The 17,117-nt window shown below is 49.7% G+C and overlaps 1 protein-coding gene across 13 annotated transcripts in view; it reads left to right on the top strand.

Annotated features, from left to right (window-relative positions):
• The window catches only part of APBA2 (amyloid beta precursor protein binding family A member 2), a 220,688-nt gene that overhangs the window by 97,227 nt on the left and 106,344 nt on the right, over window positions 1-17,117 (top strand). For 8 of the 13 annotated variants that reach the window (XM_039479984.2, XM_074400121.1, XM_039479982.2 and 5 more), the window contains one exon: window positions 16,778-16,831. The gene's annotated coding sequence lies outside the window, so the exon portion shown is untranslated. Of the gene's footprint in view, window positions 1-14,209; window positions 14,538-16,556; window positions 16,666-16,777; window positions 16,832-17,117 lie in introns of those variants that run through there. The other 5 variants (XM_039479986.2, XM_039479985.2, XM_074400118.1 and 2 more) reach the window with 3 other exon arrangements.

The raw sequence follows: 17,117 nt of genomic DNA, 5'->3' as shown, positions 1-17,117 counted from the left end.
CATATCCTCTCCAGCATCTGTTGTCTCCAGATTTTTTAATGATTACCATTCTTAGCATTTTTCTTCTTATGTGTGAGTATGTGAGCCTGTCTTAGTTCAGGCTGCTATAACAAAAATACCATAGATTGGTTTAAAGAACAGAGATTCATTCCTCACAGCTCTGAAGGCTGGGAAGTCCAGCATCAAGGGACTGGTGGTCCCTGGTGAGGGCTCTCTTCTTGGTTTGCAGATGGCTGCTTTCTTCCTGTGCTGTCACATCGGGGAGAGAGAGATCATCTCTCTCGTGACTTTTCTTCTTATCCCATTCGTGAGGGCTCCACCCTCATGACCTGATGCTTCCCAAAGGCCCCACATCATAACAGCATCATAGTAGGGGTTAGGCTTCAACATCTGAATTTGGGAGGAGCACATTCAGCCCTGAGCAGAAACTCACCCCACGATTTTCCTAAGTGAACGCATAGTCATCCCCCAGCCTTATTCCTGGCCTCTGAGAGCATTTTAGAAGGCGGTTTCTCATGACTGGGGTTGGTCTAGGTGGGAATTTCCTGATTCCATTGGCTGTGATACGGCCCCATGCCTTCCTGCCAGCGAGATGAACACACACATTCATGCTCAGCCGCTAGGGTGCCCGGTGCTGCTTCCAGTTCCTCTGGGTGACCTCTGTCCAGCACGCCAACCACCTGAAACATTCCGGATTTGGGGAAAGTGAGCCACCCTCCCGATGTGTACACGTCTGGGCCTACCTTCCTGCTCCCGGATGTGACAGGGACACAGCCTTTCCAGAAGGTGTCTCACCGCCTAGCACAGAAATGCCAAGTGCGCAGGAGTGAGAACCCTACTGACTGGCTGCCGTGTCTCTCCCAGACAGTCGGGTGTGGAGCAGTTGGACCCACGTACCTATCTGCACCCATCTTCAGTTGAAAGGTAGAGAAGGGTTTGGGCTGTGTACTCAGGCAGGCCTGGGTTCAAATCCCAGCTCTGCCACTCGGGCTGTGTGTGCAGACAGGCTGCGTCTGTTGTCCAAAGCTGACGCAGGGAAAACAAAACAAAACAGTCTGTCTCAAAGGGGTGTGATGAGGGCGCAGGCAGAGGACTGCTGGACTGTGGCTCGGGTGGATTCGTTTCCATTCCCCCTCTCACTTCAAGATGAGGGTCCTGTCCCTCTTGGGCATTTGCCAAAGGAAGGTCTGGACACCCAGCAGCTCATTCGTGTTACTTCCCAGTTTGCTGTTACCATGTTGCAGGACAGAAGCTGTAAGTTGCATTATTCACGAGCTTGGCTTTGTGGCCTGGCCCCTTCACACAGCAGCGTTTGCCTTCATTGTCACAGATGACCATGAGAAGGTACCCTTGGTGATCTTTGGTCTGAGCTCAGGGGTTCTGTAGAGCTTCAAGCCGCCACAGCTAAGGGGGTGAGGCTTGCCCCAGGCCAGTGGCACACCCAGAGCCGGGGCTGGATGACTTTAATGGTGGGACAGAAGGAAGAGCAGGGAGTTCCCGAGTCTGGCTGCTGGGCCGTGCAGCCCATTTGCAGTGCACTTTCAGGAGCCGTGGTGGTGAATGTTATAAAAGGAGGAGTCTTTCTTCCCCACCTTTCTTTAAATTGTAGAGCTATTGTAATGGCTTCTGCGCTGCGGCAGAATCACCCATGAGGATTTTTGTTTGTTGTCTTGACACGAAGTTCCTGTCCCTTCGTGGCAATCCAGCAGGTGCCTCCCAGGGCATGGAATCATGTGTCGCATTCTTCTCCAGGACTGCAGGAGGGTGAGCACGGCGTTTTTTCTGTGCAAGTTGAAATGCAGCAGGCACTTGAAAGGATTCTGCTCCCACCAGGAGTTGGATTGTATTTTTCCAAACACATTAAGTATTTTAAGCAGTCTGAGCTGCTTAATGGGCCTGAAAGCATTCAATTAGTCCAAAGGGCTCTGTGCCTGGTAGGTCAGGGGACATGAAGGTCTTAAAATCCTATGGGTCTGACCCCTTCTGCTCCTTGTGGCTATGGTGGGCCCTCAGGGTTGCAGCGATAGCTGTGACCTGCTCATCTTCCCAGAAGTGCTGGAGGCAAGCTCATCCCTGAGCGCTGTGCCGGGAACTTGGCAGGCGCCCTGCAGCCATGTCCACCCACACCCGCCGTCTGGCCCGCCCCGATTGCAGGCTGGGCCTCTGGCTCCCCTCCCCGCTTTGTCCCCCTCCTCATCTGTCTGTGGCTCTTTCTCTTGGGCCCTGACACAAAGCCCTCTCCTTGCCATTCTCTTCTGTCCCTCAAGCCATCTTCCTCAGCATCAGGTGGTCCTCCTGGGTCCTGGTCCGCTCCTGTCACGTGGGACCAAACGGTATCTGCTAGAGCCGGCTTCCGGCCTCTGTCGTGTTTTGAGCCAGTGTGTGTGCTCCTCCTAACACCATTCGATTCATCCAGCAAAGAACTCTGCTGCCCACCCACCAAAACCCTGTCAATGCTGGACAAGGAGGCTTTCCTGGGGGTGCAGGGTGATGAAGCTGTTTGGAGCCTTCTCTTGAGGTGGAGTCCAGAGTTTCTTCCTGTCAGGTTCTCGTCTGTGTCGGCAGGGTGCTGTGTCCAGCATAGGATCTCACCTGGCCCCTTTCTGGCCGTGGGGAGTGCCCCCGGCCCTGTGTGAGCAGATGGTGTTCTGTGCGGAGCGTGCAGTCTCTTGGCAGGACAGCCAAAGCGGGGTGAGATGGACCCAGGGTTCTCTGACTCCGTAGGTTTGGCATAGACTGTGGCTCTAAGCAGGTCACTTATCTCTGGGTCCTGATGCTCAGATTCAAAATGAGACAGACGGTGGAGTTAAGAGACTATTTTTCTGATCTTTTTTGGGGTCTTTGCATCAGTTATTTAAAAAAAGAGAGAAAAGTAAGCCAACACAATCATACTGGGCTGATCGGCACAGCAGGGCTTATTTATGTGGTTAATTAAAAGAAAATGTCTTTTTGAAAGCTGCCTTGAGATTTTCTGTAAGCACAAGAATGTGAGCCAGGGTCAAAGCTGTCTTTAAGAGAGAGGGAAATGGTGCAGAAATGTTCAATGTAAATTGTGCCTTTTAGCTAAACGCTTGGTGGATTCAGTACCGACCATGTAGGTTTGTTCTGCTTGTTTTGGGGGAACCAAAAATGATCTGATTGAGTTTAATCTGGTTTCTGCTCGAGTTTGGTCATGTAAGACTTGTAAAGTGAACCTTCCCTAGCCAGAGCAATCAGGCAAGAGAAAGAAGTAAAGACATCCAAATAGGAAAAGAGGCCAAACTATCTGTCTTCACTGATGATAGGATTCTATATCTAGAAAACCCTGAAGACTTTGTCAAAAGGCTCCTGCAACTGATAAACAACCTCAGTAAAGTTTCAGGATACAATGTCAATGTAGAAAGACCAGTAGCATTTCTACACACCAATAATGTTCAAGCTGAGAGCCAAATCGGGAACACAATCCCATTTACAATGGGCACACCCAAAAATACCTTGGACTGCAGCTAACCAAGGAGGTGAAAGAAACCAGAGATGACACAAACAAAGGGAAAAAAATTCTATCCTCACGGATTGAAAGAATCAGTATTGTGAAAATCACCGTACTGCCCAAAGCTAGTGACAGATTCAATGCTATTCCTATCAAACTACCAAGGCCATTTTTCACAGAGCTAGAAAAAACTATTCTAAAATTCATATGGAACCAAAAAAGAGCCAAAATAGCCAATGAGATCCTAAGCAAAAAGAACAAAGCCAGAGACATCAATTACCCATCTTGTAACTATACTACAAGGCTACAGTAACCAAAACAGCACGGGACTGATACAGAAGCAGACACATAGACCAATGGAACCAAGTAGAGAACCCGGAAGTAAAGCCACACACCTGCAACCATCTGCCCTTTGACAAAGCTGACAAAAAAATAAGCAATGGGAAGAGGACTCCCTATTCAGTAAATGGTGCCGGGATAGCTGGCTAGCCACATGCAGAAGAATGAAACCGGACCTCTACTTTTACCATATAAAAACGTTAACTCAGTAAGATTAAAGATAGAAATGTAAGACCTCAAACTGTGAGCATCTTAGATGAAAACCTAGAAAACACCATTCTGGATATTGGCCTTGGGAAGGAATTTATGACTAAGTCCTCAAAAGCAGTTGTAACGAAAACAGAAATCAACAAGTGGAATCTAATTAACTAAAGAGCTTCTGCACAGCGAAAGGAACTATCAACAGAGTAAACAGATAACCTACAGAATGGGAGAAAATATGAACGGCTCACACCGGTAATCCCAGCATTTTGGGAGGCTCAGGCGGGCGGATCATGAGGTCAGGAGATCGAGACCATCCTGGCTGGCACAACGAAACCCTGTGTCTACTAAAAATACAAAAAATTAACTGGGTATGGTGGCATGTACCTGTAGTCCCAGCTACTTGGGAGGCTAAGGCAGGAGAATCATTTGAACCCAGGAGGCAGAGGTTACGGTAAGCTGAGATCGTGCCACTGCACTCCAGCCTGGGTGACAGAGTGAGACTCTGACTCAAAAAAAAAAAAAAAAAAAAAAAAAAAGAAAAAAGAAAGTACAGACTATGCATCCAACAAAAATCTAATATCACAAATCTAAAAGGAACTTAAACAATTGAACAAGCAAAAACCAAATAACCTCATTAAAAAATGGGCAAAGGACATGAACAGACACTTCTCAGAAGACATATAAGAACCCATCAAACATATGAAAAAATGCTCAATATTGCTAATCATTAAAAGAATACAAATCAGTACCACAGTGAGATACCATCTCATACCAGTCAAGCTGGTTTTTATTAAAAAGTAAAAAATCAACAGTTGCTGGCCAGGCTCTGGGGAAAAGGGAACTCTGTTGATAGGAGTGTAAATTACTTCAGCCACTGTGGAAAGCAGTTTGGAGATTTCTCAAAGGACTTAAAACAGCTACATTTGAGCCAGCAATCCCATTCCTGGGTGTATACCTGAAATAAAAGAAATCATTCTACCAAAATGTTACAGGCTCTCATATGTTCATTGTAGTGCAATTCACAAGAGCAAAGACCCAGAATCGGTCTAGGTACCCATCAGCAGTGGGCCAGATAAAGAAATTGTATTATGTATACATCATGGAATACTACGCAGCCCTAGAGAAGAACAGAATTGTGTCCTTTACAGCAGCACAGATGCACTGAAGGCCATTGTCCTAAGCAAATTAACGCAGAAACAGAAAACCACATAACACATGTTCTCACTTATACATGAGAGCCAGACATTGGGTACTCATGGGCATAAAGATGGCAGCAGTAGATGCCAGGGATTACTAGAGGGCAGACAGGGGAAGCAGGGCAAGGGTTGAAAATTAACTGTTGGGTACTGTGCTTGGTACCTGGGTAACGGGATTAATCATACCCCAAACCTCAGCATCACACGGTATCACCAGGTAACAAACCTGCATATAGATCCCCTGAATGTAAAATAAAAGTTGAAATTAGTCAAAAAAAAAAAAAAATAAGGAAAAGGTGACTCCTCCCCCCCTCCCTGACACACACTTATAAAGAGTTTAAGGATTTTGTGTTTATTTTAAACCATATTGAACTCAGCCCAACATATGGACACAAGGCAGGACTTAGTGCAATGTCACTAGGCTGTAATTTTGTTCCCCTTTGAGCTAATAAAGTCAGGTTATTTCTTTTTTTTTTTTTTTTTTTTTGAGGCGGAGTTTCGCTCTTGTTACCCAGGCTGGAGTGCAATGGCGCGATCTCGGCTCACTGCAACCTCCGCCTCCTGGGTTCAGGCAATTCTGCTGCCTCAGCCTCCTGAGTAGCTGGGATCACAGGCACGCACCACCATGCCCAGCTAATGTTTTGTATTTTTAGTAGAGACGGGCTTTCACCTTGTTGACCAGGATGGTCTCGATCTCTCGACCTCGTGATCTACCCGCCTCGGCCTCCCAAAGTGCTGGGATTACAGGCTTGAGCCACCGCACCCGGCCAAAGTCAGGTTATTTCACTGGGCTGTTTGCATATCCATTAAGACATTTAATGTAGCAAAGTACCCTTCGTATAGTGACATAAACTTTTTTCATGTAATTGGAAAGTCCAGAAAACCTGGTTCAGGCAGGGCTTGATCTAGCAGCTTGACCTTATTATCACGGGTCCAATTTCTTTCCCTCAGTCCTCCCTTTTATTCTGTCAGCCTCATCCTAAACCTGGTACAGGGAAGATACTCTGATGGTATATATTTCTACTTTGGCAATGGAGGATTTCTGTTCAGTCCTCAAAGTCCTCATGTCTTATTTAAAATGTACTCATTAGAAAATAAGTTGATATTGATGGACCTGAATAAAATAAAGCAGCCATGTGTCATGACAAAGCAAGAGTAGAAAGAAGCATTGGACCACCGTGACCAATTCAGGGACCCATTGATGATGTCTTCAGTGCAAGTGTCCTTCCCAAGCTTGGGGGCCCCGGTGTGGCTGCCTGCAGGGCTGGTGTCCAGCCTGCTCTAGAGAAGCTGAATTGGAGATCGCAGGAATGGGCCAGCTTCCTTGATGACTCCAGGTTATAGTGATGCCTATGTAGAAATGAAAGAAATAGGCTGGGTGCCATGGCTCACACCTGTCATCCCAGCACTTTGGGAGGTCGAGGCGAATGAATCACCTGAGGTCGGGAGTTCAAGACCAGCCCGGCCACCATAGTGAAACCCTGTCTCTACTGAAAATACAAAAAATTAGCTGGGCGTGGTGGTGTGTGCCTGCAACCCCAGCTACTCAGGAGGCTGAGGCAGGAGAATCACTTGAACCCAGGTGGTGGAGGTTGCAGTGAGCGAAGATCGTGCCACTGCACTCCAGCCTGGGCAACAAGAGTGAGACTCCATCTCAAAAGAAAAAAAAAATCACCATTTATTATCTCACATATAGTCTGTGGTCCAGGGAATTTGGAAGCAGCTGAGCTGGGTGGTTCTAGTACAGGGGAAAGATGTGGGCTGGTCACCGGAAGGCTTGACTGGGGCAGGGGGATTCGCTTCCAAGATCAACTTCACCTGGCTGTTGGCTGGCAGGAGGCCTCAGTTCTGTGCCATGTATACTTTTCCACAGAGCTGCTTGAGTGTCCTCACAACATGGCAGGCGGCTTCCCCCAGCCTGAGTGATTCAAGAGAGAGTAGAGAGGAAGCTGCTGTGTCTTTTATGACGTGATCTCATTAGTCATACACTGTCATCTCTGCTTATGTATCTTAACTAGAAGCAAGTCACTAAATTCAGGCCACACTCAAGGAGGAGGAATTAGGTTCCACTCTTTGAAGGGAGTGTAAAAGAATTTGTGGAAATGTATATATATATATGTATACACATACACACACATTTATTTATTTATTTATTTTGAGATGGAGTCTCACCACTCTGTCACCCAGACTGGAGTCCAGTGGCATGATCTTGACTCACTGCAACCTCCGCCTCCCAGGTTCAAGTAATTCTCCTGCCTTAGCCTCCCAAGTAGCTGGAATTTATAGGCACACGCCACCACACCTGGCTGATTTGGGTATTTTTAATAGAGACAGGGTTTCATTATGTTGGCCAGGCTGGTCTCGAATTCCTGACCTCAAGTGCTATGCCTACCTCAGCCTCCCAAAATGCTGCTATTACAGGCATGAGGCACTGCGCCCAGCCTGTGGATATATTTTAAAGCATCACAACAGCATTGCAGCTGGACCCCCTCCCCAGCTGCATCTTGTCTTTCACGCAGAGGTAACTACTGTTGAAGTTTGGTACTTGTTTATAACTTAGTACATCTGTAAGTATACCTATGCCGGTTAGTTTTGCATTCTGTCTGTAAGCATTATGTAAATGATATCAACTTGTATTTTTTCTGTCATATGCCTTTGTGGTTTTTTGTTTGTTTTTAAGATGGAGTCTCCCTCTGTTGCCCAGGCTGGAGTGCAGTGGCATAATCTCAGCTCATGGCAACCTCCGCCTCCTAGGTTCAGGCAATTCTCCTGCCTCAGCCTCCCGAGTAGTGGGGATTACAGGCATGCGCCACCACACCTGGCTCATTTTTGTGTTTTTAATTGAGACAGGATTTCACCAAGTTGGCAGGGCTGGTCTTGAACCCCTGACCTCAAGGGAGCTGCCTGCCTCGGCCTCATAAAGTGCTAGGATTACAGGCGTGAGCCACCACGCCCAGCCAGTGTGTCTTTTTTGCTTAACATTATGTTTGTGAGATTCATCCATGTGAAACAGGTGGCTGTATTTCCTGCATTTTCACCACTGTGTTGGTATTGTATCACACAAATGTAAAACTATTTGTCATTCTCCATTGATGGATGCTTAGCTGGTTTCCAAATACTTGCTGCTACGAACAAAGCTATCATGAGTACTCAGGTATGTGTCTTTCTGTGAACATGAGCTGGGTTTGTCAGAATATTTAGCAAGGATTGGAATTGCTGTGGGAGAAAGTACACGAATCTTCAAGTGCACTAGAAACGGCTCAATTCTGTTCCGAAGTGGGTGGGTGTCCTCAGGAGTGGTCCCGCTGGCAGCGTGTGAGTTTCCTCTTCTCCTTTTTCTTTTTCTTTTCTTTTTTTTTTTTTTTAGACGGAGTTTCACTCTTGTTACCCAGGCTGGAGTGCAATGGCGCTATCTCGGCTCACCGCAACCTCCGCCTCCTGGGTTCAGGCAATTCTCCTGCCTCAGCCTCCTGAGTAGCTGGGATTACAGGCACACGCCACCATGCCCAGCTAATTTTTTGTATTTTTAGTAGAGACGGGGTTTCACCATGTTGACCAGGATGGTCTTGATCTCTTGACCTCGTGATCCACCCGCCTCGGCCTCCCAAAGTGCTGGGATTACAGGCGTGAGCCACCGCGCCCGGCCCTCTTCTCCTTTTTCTTGACTGCACTTGGTGTTGTCAGACTTTTCACATTTTTGTCTAATGCACGAAAGTGCTATCTACATGAAGTATTAATTTGCATTTCCCTGCATGCCAGTGAGGCTGACATCTTTCCATATATTTATTTTCTCATATATATATTTTTTCATATACTGTTATTCTGTGAGTGACTGATTATACCTTTTGCACCTTTTCTCTATTTTCTTTCTTTTTTTTTTGAGATGGAGTTTTGCTCTTGTGGCCCAAGCTGTAGTCCAATGGCGTGATCGCGGCTCACTGCAACCTCTGCTTCTCAAGTTCAAGCGATGTCCCTGTCTCAGCCTCCCAAGTAGCTGGGATTACAGGTGTGCACCACCACACCTGGCTAATTTTTTTTTTTTTTTTTGTATTTTTAGTAGAAACAGGGTTTCACCATATTGGCCAGTCTGGTCTTGAACCCCTGACCTCAGGTGATTTGTCCGCCTCACCCTCCCAAAGTGCTGGGATTACAGGCGTGAGCCACCGTGCCCAGCCACTTTTTTTCTATATTCTTATTGATCAGTCTGATCTGTTGTTGAGTTTATGTACTGTAGATACCTTTTTTCTTTTCTTCCTCCTAACATAATGTAGAAGCTGAGAGTGTGGGTTCTGGTGGCCACATGGCCAGGGTTAAATCCCAGATCTAGCCCTTCCTGTGCGGCCGTAGGCTTCCATCTGTGTGTGCCTCATCTGCAAAGTGGGATGATGGCTCCCTGTGGTGGGCCTTGGAGGATGAGCAGGTTCGTATCTGTGAAGCAGTTCGTGCCTGTTGTAGTAAGCGCGAGATGGACTAAGGCAGCTTGGTGTGCTGGGCCCTGTGTGTGGTCACATCAGGCTGCACGCACAGGCCTCGTCACTGTGGCCGGAGCTGGAGCTCAGAAGCGTCTGAGAAGACTGGCAGATGCTGCTTCACTCTGGCTCTGGTCTCCCGGGTGGCCCTGCTTCCATCCCCAAGCTGCTTGGATGGAAAACGAAATCCCAGCCCCGCTCCATGGGACGCCTTGGAATTGCAAGGCATCAGGCGCCTCACCGCAAAAATAGAAGCCTCATTTCTTAGGAGAGAACAATGATGAGGAGACAAGCCAGCAGAGGCGGCCCTGGCAGGCTGTGTACACCCTCTGCTCCCCCCGCACTCCCTGGGGTGGGATGCAGACCTTCCCTGCCCCTTCATCCTGGCCTGCTGTGGGCATCTGGGTCCATCCTGGGACGTGGGCTGTCTTGGCACCAAGCTCCAGTTCATAATACATCAGTGTCACACCGTTCCCTGATTTCCCAAAGCCAGGCAGGAATTGCAGAAAACAAGGTCGGTTTAATATGGAGAATCACTGGAGAATGTGTCGGAGCCCTGCTGAGAAGGGCGCAGGGGACTGTGTTTCTGTCCGCCTCATGCTGTGGGCTGCACAAGGTCAGACTTCCCGAAGGTTACAGCCAGGTGCAACAGGGCACGTTTAGTGTCAACCCCACATAGAAGTCAGCTCGGCCAGGCGTGGTGGCTTATGGGGAGGCCAAGGAGGGTGGATCACCTGAGGTCAGGAGTTCAAGACCAGCCTGGCCAACATGGTGAAACCTGGTCTCCGGTCCCAGCTACTCAGAAGGCTGAGGTGGGAGAATCGCTTGAACCGGGGGTCGGGGGTAGAAGTTGCAGTGAGCAGAGATCACGCCACTGCACTCCAGCCTGGACAACAGAAACTCCATCTTAAAACAAAACAAAAAGCCAAATCAGCTAAATCCCACTGCGGGGAACTCCTGGGTTTATTTAGGCAAGCCTCAGATAACTTTACATAAAAGCAATTGTGGAAGAAGCGATAAAGTCAGATAGATTGAACATTTGTCCTGAGGGCAAACTTCTGAGCTCTAAAAGCCGCTTTGGTTTTAGATTACATCTCTGAGTCTCGAAACAGGCTGAAATACTCTATACCTGCACCCCCAGCTCTGCCTTTGGGGTGGCTGCGTGAGTCCCTGTGGTCTCCTTGAAAGAACTGGTCCCCACTGGGTGAACTAATCACCCATGAAGAGTCTCCGAATTCACATCTGGAGTAGGAAGTGAGGGCCTGAGGCTGGGATATTACTCATCACATATGACCCATCACCGCTAGACTTCAAGATGAATTTCCAAGAACAGAGCTTTTTCATGACAGCAGTTTGTACCTTATTCCCAAGTAATTTTAATGCCGTGTTTACCAGCTAAACCTTCCCAAACAAAACAATTGTTGTTGGCACTTAGACTCTTGAAGACTTAACTTTAAATCCAGTTTGTTCACAAAACATTTGCACAAATGAAAGAGAATTCTTAGGTTTGAGCTGCTGCTGCTGCTTTTTTTTTTTTTTTTTTTTTTTTTTTTTTAGACGGAGTTTCGCTCTTGTTACATAGGCTGGAGTGCAATGGCGCGATCTCGGCTCACCGCGACCTCCGCCTCCTGGGTTCAGGCAATTCTCCTGCCTCAGTCTCCTGAGTAGCTGGGATTACAGGCACGTGCCACCATGCCCAGCTAATTTTTTGTATTTTTAGTAGAGACGGGGTTTCACCATGTGGACCAGGATGGTCTCGATCTCTCGACCTCGTGATCCACCCGCCTCGGCCTCCCAAAGTGCTGGGATTACAGGCTTGAGCCACCGCGCCCGGCTGAGCTTTTTCTAAAGGCTCAGCTTCTTTCCCAGGAGAAAAATAATACATGCTGATGTTTATAAATAAAGTGACAGCATTGGAGTCCTTTACGTTGCTGCCTGCTGAGGGACTCAGTTATCCAGACTTAAACCTTTAATTTGTACACAGCACTTTGGTATCCACCCAAGCTGGAGCACCCCACTGTCACTGTCCCTCCCACCCTTCCCTCCAAAACCTGGGTGTCCTTCTCCCTGTCTGGTTCTGAGGATCTGGAGCGCCTCTGCGCCCTCCCCTCCCTCCCCACTGTCACTGGTTTGGGCCAGTTCTTGGAGCAGTTCCTGGGGCTCCATTTCCATTCCTTGTCCTGGAAGGGCCTTGCTCTGCCTGTCTCAGCACCATCCCTGTGTGTCCTATCAGGAAAAAGTCTCTCCTCGTCTGGGGGTGCATCTGTCTCCTGTGTCCCCAGTCTCATCCTGGATGTTCTGGGGTTCCAGCCACAGCTGTGGGGACACTGCCATCCATCTCACTGCATCCCTCTTGGGGCAGCGTGGCTGAGCTGCAGGGCTGGGCTGCAGGTGGCCTCCTTGTGGCGGAGCTCACCTGCCAGATGCTGAGCTCTGCCAGCCGCCCAGCCCCACTGTGAGGCCGCCCCGTGCCGGTGAGTTCACTGGCAGCCCAGCTGGCCCACCAAAGCTGCACAAATGTGTACCCCCATTCCAAGCTTTCCCTCATAAAACGGTGCTGACACTCCTGGGAGTACCTGCCTTTTGGTGCCGGCTTCAGCCGTTAGCCTGGTACCAGGAGGAGCCGGGTCAAGCTGGCACTGGGGTGACGTTCTGCCTTCGATGTACCCTCATGCTTCCCCCATCCTTCTGACCATGATGTTCTGCACAGACCCCTTTCAACCCCTCCCGGGGCCTCTGCTCAGTGTGGCCTGAGCCTCCTGCTAACACGTGTGTCACTGCCTTCGGGTTATTACTGCTCACCGGATCCCACGTGCTCTGTAGCAGAGGCATAGTATAGCATATTGCCAGACCTGTGTGCCCAGTGCCAGCCCCATTTCACTCTAGGAAGTGCAGCCGTAGCTCTGGGGCCAGCGAGAGGAAGGAGTATGAGTGTGTCTTCCTGGGACAGCTGCCAGGTCTGGGAGTCTGTGATGTTGTGACTGTTGCCTTAGCTTTGCTAAGAAAATGTTTAGGGAGGCCGGGCGCGGTGGCTCACGCCTGTAATTCCAGCACTTTGGGAGGCCGAGGCCGGCAGATCACAAGGTCAGGAGATTGAGACTATCCTGGTCAACATGGTGAAACCCAGTCTCTACTAAAAATACAAAAAAAAAAAAAAATTAGCCAGGCGTGGTGGCACGCATCTGTAGTCCAAGCTACTTGGGAGGCTGAGGCAGGAGAATTGCTTGAACCCATGAGGCAGAGGTTGCAGTGAACTGAGATTGTGCACTCCAGCCTGGCGACAGAGTGAGACTCCGTCTAAAAAAAAAAAAAAAGGAAAATGCTTCGGGAGATGGGTTCCTTCACCCATTCCTCCACCCATGTGCCTACCTGGCTCCAGGGCCAGTATCCGCTGCTTTGGAGGGGATGCTCAGATGAGCTTTCCTACTGGGGGTCTGTGAAGGTTCTCTTAATCTAAGTGGCTTCCTGTCTCTGGCTCCCTCCCCAACAATTTGGGTTACCTTGGGGCCCTGAGGAACGCTTCTGGATCTCAGACCCCGCCCCCACCCCCGACTCCTGTGACATAATAATCAAAGGTAATAAGGAAATGTATGAATCGTCGTCTCAGGAATATTTAGTATTTCTGCTCACTCCAGAGTCCCTGAAAACGTGGCATTTCAAAGGCTCTGTTAGATCCCAAGTCCAATTTATGGCCAGAAATTTGCACATAGAATAATACAGAACCTGTGATGGCAGCTGAAGTGGTAACCTGTGAGAAAATTAATTAGTTCTGAAACCAAATGCCAACAGCCTCAGCAAAATATTCATGAGAGAAGTGAACCTCATGCGTGCTGTTTGAAGTTGGGCATCTGAGGGCTGTGTACTGGACATGTTCTCTATGGCCGAGTTCTGCTGTGGGTTCTGGGCTCTAGGCAAGGCCTGCCTCTGTCCTTCTGAACTGGCTCCCAGGGTGGGGGCTCAGGGACGCCCTGTCCCCTGGAGAAGGAGGGAGCTCCTTTGCGTGTCCCTCTGGGATTCAGGGCTGCAGAATCAACCAGCTCCGTAGCCTTGAAACAAAAATAAAGGCCTATGAATGGACAGACGTGGAGAGCAGAGTGTTTTGACCTCATGGGGAGACCTGTGTACTTAATGTATAATCTGAAGATTGAGAAGGATTCAGTTGTTTCCAAAACGGTGACAGAAGAGCAGGCCCTGGCCTTTTTATTTGATCACAAGTGGCCGAGGGGGACTGGGGAAGTGGCCTGGTCCTGTCCCAGGAGGAGCAGGAAGAGGATGGAGTGATGTGCTTGGCGGATGCAGGAATGGCCAGGCAGGGGGAGAAGCCAGGGGTTTCCAGGCAGCGTTTCATCCTCTGTCTCCTTCTTGCTGCTGGGACGGAGCCCGCCTCCGACATGTGCCTGGGTCAGTGGTGACTCACAGCCAGCTGCCCCCAGGGCCTTGCCGGCTCTTGTGACTTGGTGGGCATGACTTTCAGGGGAGTCCTCTGTGACTCCCCTTTGAGGTCACTCCAATCACACAGCCATGCTTCAGTGAATGCAAGCCAGGGGCCCTGGAGAGGGCGAGGACAGGGTGCTCCTGCATGGAAAAGAAACGGAATGTTTTTATCTGGAGAAAATGAAAAGCGGTACTGGGTCCAAGTGGTAGGTGACTTGGCTTCTGAGCGAAGATGCTGCCGGGAAATGAGAGAAGAGAAACATGAAAAGAATGCAAATGAGGATGGTGGACGGGGACCCAGAGGCCTGATTCCTCCACCCTCCGCGAAGGCTGAGTGTGTGTGATGTCTATAAATAGACACTCCAAGCCCGTTCTAAATGGAGTGGAGACGCGGCTGCTTCCTCTTATGGAAAGGCCTTACGTAAGGTGCGGGGCTGCTGTTGCTCCCGGGTGGTGCGATGGTTCTGTGCCTTTGTTGGGAGTCAGTGTGAAGGCTGTGGGGCTGCTGGGGATGCAGGTGGATGAGCTCCGGCCTTTCTGGAGACTTGCAGACTCCGGGAAGGAGGCGGTGGGCGGTGGGCTGGCCTCCCAAGGCCAGGAAGCCATCCTGAGACAGCTCCGGGTTCGCCAAGGTGCTTCTGGGCCAGGAGCCAAGTGGGACAAGCTGGACTCCAGGGCAGAGAGGGACCTCCCAAGGCCTATGGTAGATTGGGGTGGTGCAGGGGGTTTTGTGGGCCAGATGGGCCAGGAGGGGCAGGGAGGACGTGGTGGGCTTCTGGGGAGAATTTGGGCCCATGCAGGTGAGCTTAGGCCGCTCGGCTCTTCCCCGCCACCCTTCTTGGTCCAGTTACGGCTGCCCAGAGCTGGGGTTTGGGGTGCTTGGAGCTGACGGGGGCTGGCAGGCCTTTCTCACTGATCTGCTTGGGGTCCCAGAGCTAAATGTAACTGAGTGAGGAATTGAGGCCACATCCCCGGACTCCCAGTGCCAGGCTCTTGCTGCTGGACTAACCTTTAGCTCATGCACTTACCCAGAAATTACTTATTTTTGGAAGACCACAGATGGTGAGCTTAGGAGTGAGGAAGGGAATACTGTTCGATGCTAATGTGCTTCCAGGCAACATTCTAGAGGTTTCCTTGCGCTCCACCTTCCCAGCCACCTTTGAAGTCGTTCTTACTGTGCGGTAATTACACACGGTGAAACTGATGGAGATGGTGCAAAGGGGTTTGCTGATGTTCACGCAGGAAGCAAGCAGCCCCCGCTGACTCCACTGTGGGAGGCATGTGTGGTTGACGTGCTTTATGTGTGGTGCTCACTTTGGGTGTGATAAAGCCTCCTTGCAAAGGGCTGCGATCTGTGAATCACCACGTGGCCTCACAGAGCAGGCCCTCGACGGCCACATAAGCACCATACCCTGGGGAAGAAATGGAACCACCATGCAAACGGCCAGTTTCCCCAGAGCAGAGGCAAGCAGGTCACTCTGTAGTTTTCTTAACGGTACCTTGTTCGACATGGAAACAGCTTCAGCCTCCTCAGAGACGTCGGGTCATGTCCTTTGCATGGGGACCAGAGGTGGCTGCCCTGGGCCATTCTGGGTGGAAGAAATTCCGTAATTATAACCCTCTGCTAGGAGTGTGTGCCTGGGAAGTGAAGACGCTGCATGCAGACTAAACCTTTGTGATGAAGTTGAAGCCACTGTCTGTCTGTGTCCTGTTTCCTTCCCGAGTGGACAGGGCTGTCCCCTACGACCGCAGCCCCCAGGACCACGTTGCAGGTGTGCTGTCCAGCAGTGCAGCGATGTGTGAAGCGCTCCCAGCCTGGTCCAGCCCAACAGCTGACGCCCCCAGGAGGAGGCTCTCTTGCTGTCCTTTTTGAAAGGAACACAGAAAGCCCTTTGTAACTTTCGCTGTCTGTAGGAACATGGAGGAAGAAGCGGAATTCAGATGTGATGTTGCAGGCAAATGAATGCCTCTCCTTCTGTTCCACCCCTGGCTTCCTGCCTGTAGCCTTCTATTGCCCTTGCCCTGAATTCCTGATCCAACCCAAGGGCCTGGCCTTGAAGCCCCTGAGTCTGCTGGCAGTAGCTTCCTCTTCAGCCTTCTGTGCAGAGCTTCCTCTGTTTGGGGAAGTCTGAGACCTGGTGGCCTCTTTCTCATTCTTTTCATGAAACCGTCTTGCCCAGGAGAAGGTGGGCTGAGACCCTGGGCATTGGAAGGGAGAGGTGATCCTTCTTCCTCCCCTTCATTTTCATCCCTCTCCACTCCCACCCACCTCCATATGCACACCCTCCACAGTCTGAAAGTGTCATGAAGCACCAGCTCTGCTTGGGGTCAAGCTTTGTTATGGGAGAATACATATTCATGAGGGCTTTGAGGAACCTCATTAAAATTCAGAGTCTCTCCTTTCAGAATGGTACATAAGCCATCGCTTTATTTGCCCAGCACATTGTTCTTAAGGCAATAATTATGCGGTGAATGGCTAGAGAAACATTTTAATTATTTGTTTAGGGTAATTTCTGATCATCTCATTAGAATTATAATGTATTCACTTTTACAGGTGAGTCAAAGCCTCATATTTACATTTTTATACTTGAAGGAGCTCTGTGTGGGCACCTGTTTCATTGCTGAAACGAAAGTAATTTCCTCTGTTTTCTTCTGCTTTATTCCAGAAAGATTGGATCACTGGGAGATTTTTCGGGACGTTACCAAACCACTCATTTTCGGTAAGAAATCCGAGGCGGCGTTGCACAGAGTGAGGTTTTGCTTTTGCCGGGTGGGGAGCGGACGTTTCGCCGCAGGGAAAACGCTTTGCTGCAGGCAGAACTGGCAGCTGCCACGGTTCTTTGTTTTCTGGGATCCTCTGTGAGTGAGTCGGGGAGTGTGAAGCTGGGGTTTGAGTCACAGTCAGGGAGTGGACGGACGCTGGGCACGCTGCCGGCCCTTACCTTGCCTGGACCCGACTTGCCCGCCAGCCAATGACAACAGCAGGACAAGCACTCCCCGTCGGTC

The sequence above is a fragment of the Saimiri boliviensis genome, chromosome 5 (assembly GCF_048565385.1).
Source record: "Saimiri boliviensis isolate mSaiBol1 chromosome 5, mSaiBol1.pri, whole genome shotgun sequence".
NCBI lineage: Eukaryota > Metazoa > Chordata > Mammalia > Primates > Cebidae > Saimiri > Saimiri boliviensis.
This window is presented reverse-complemented; position numbering and strand designations above follow the sequence as displayed.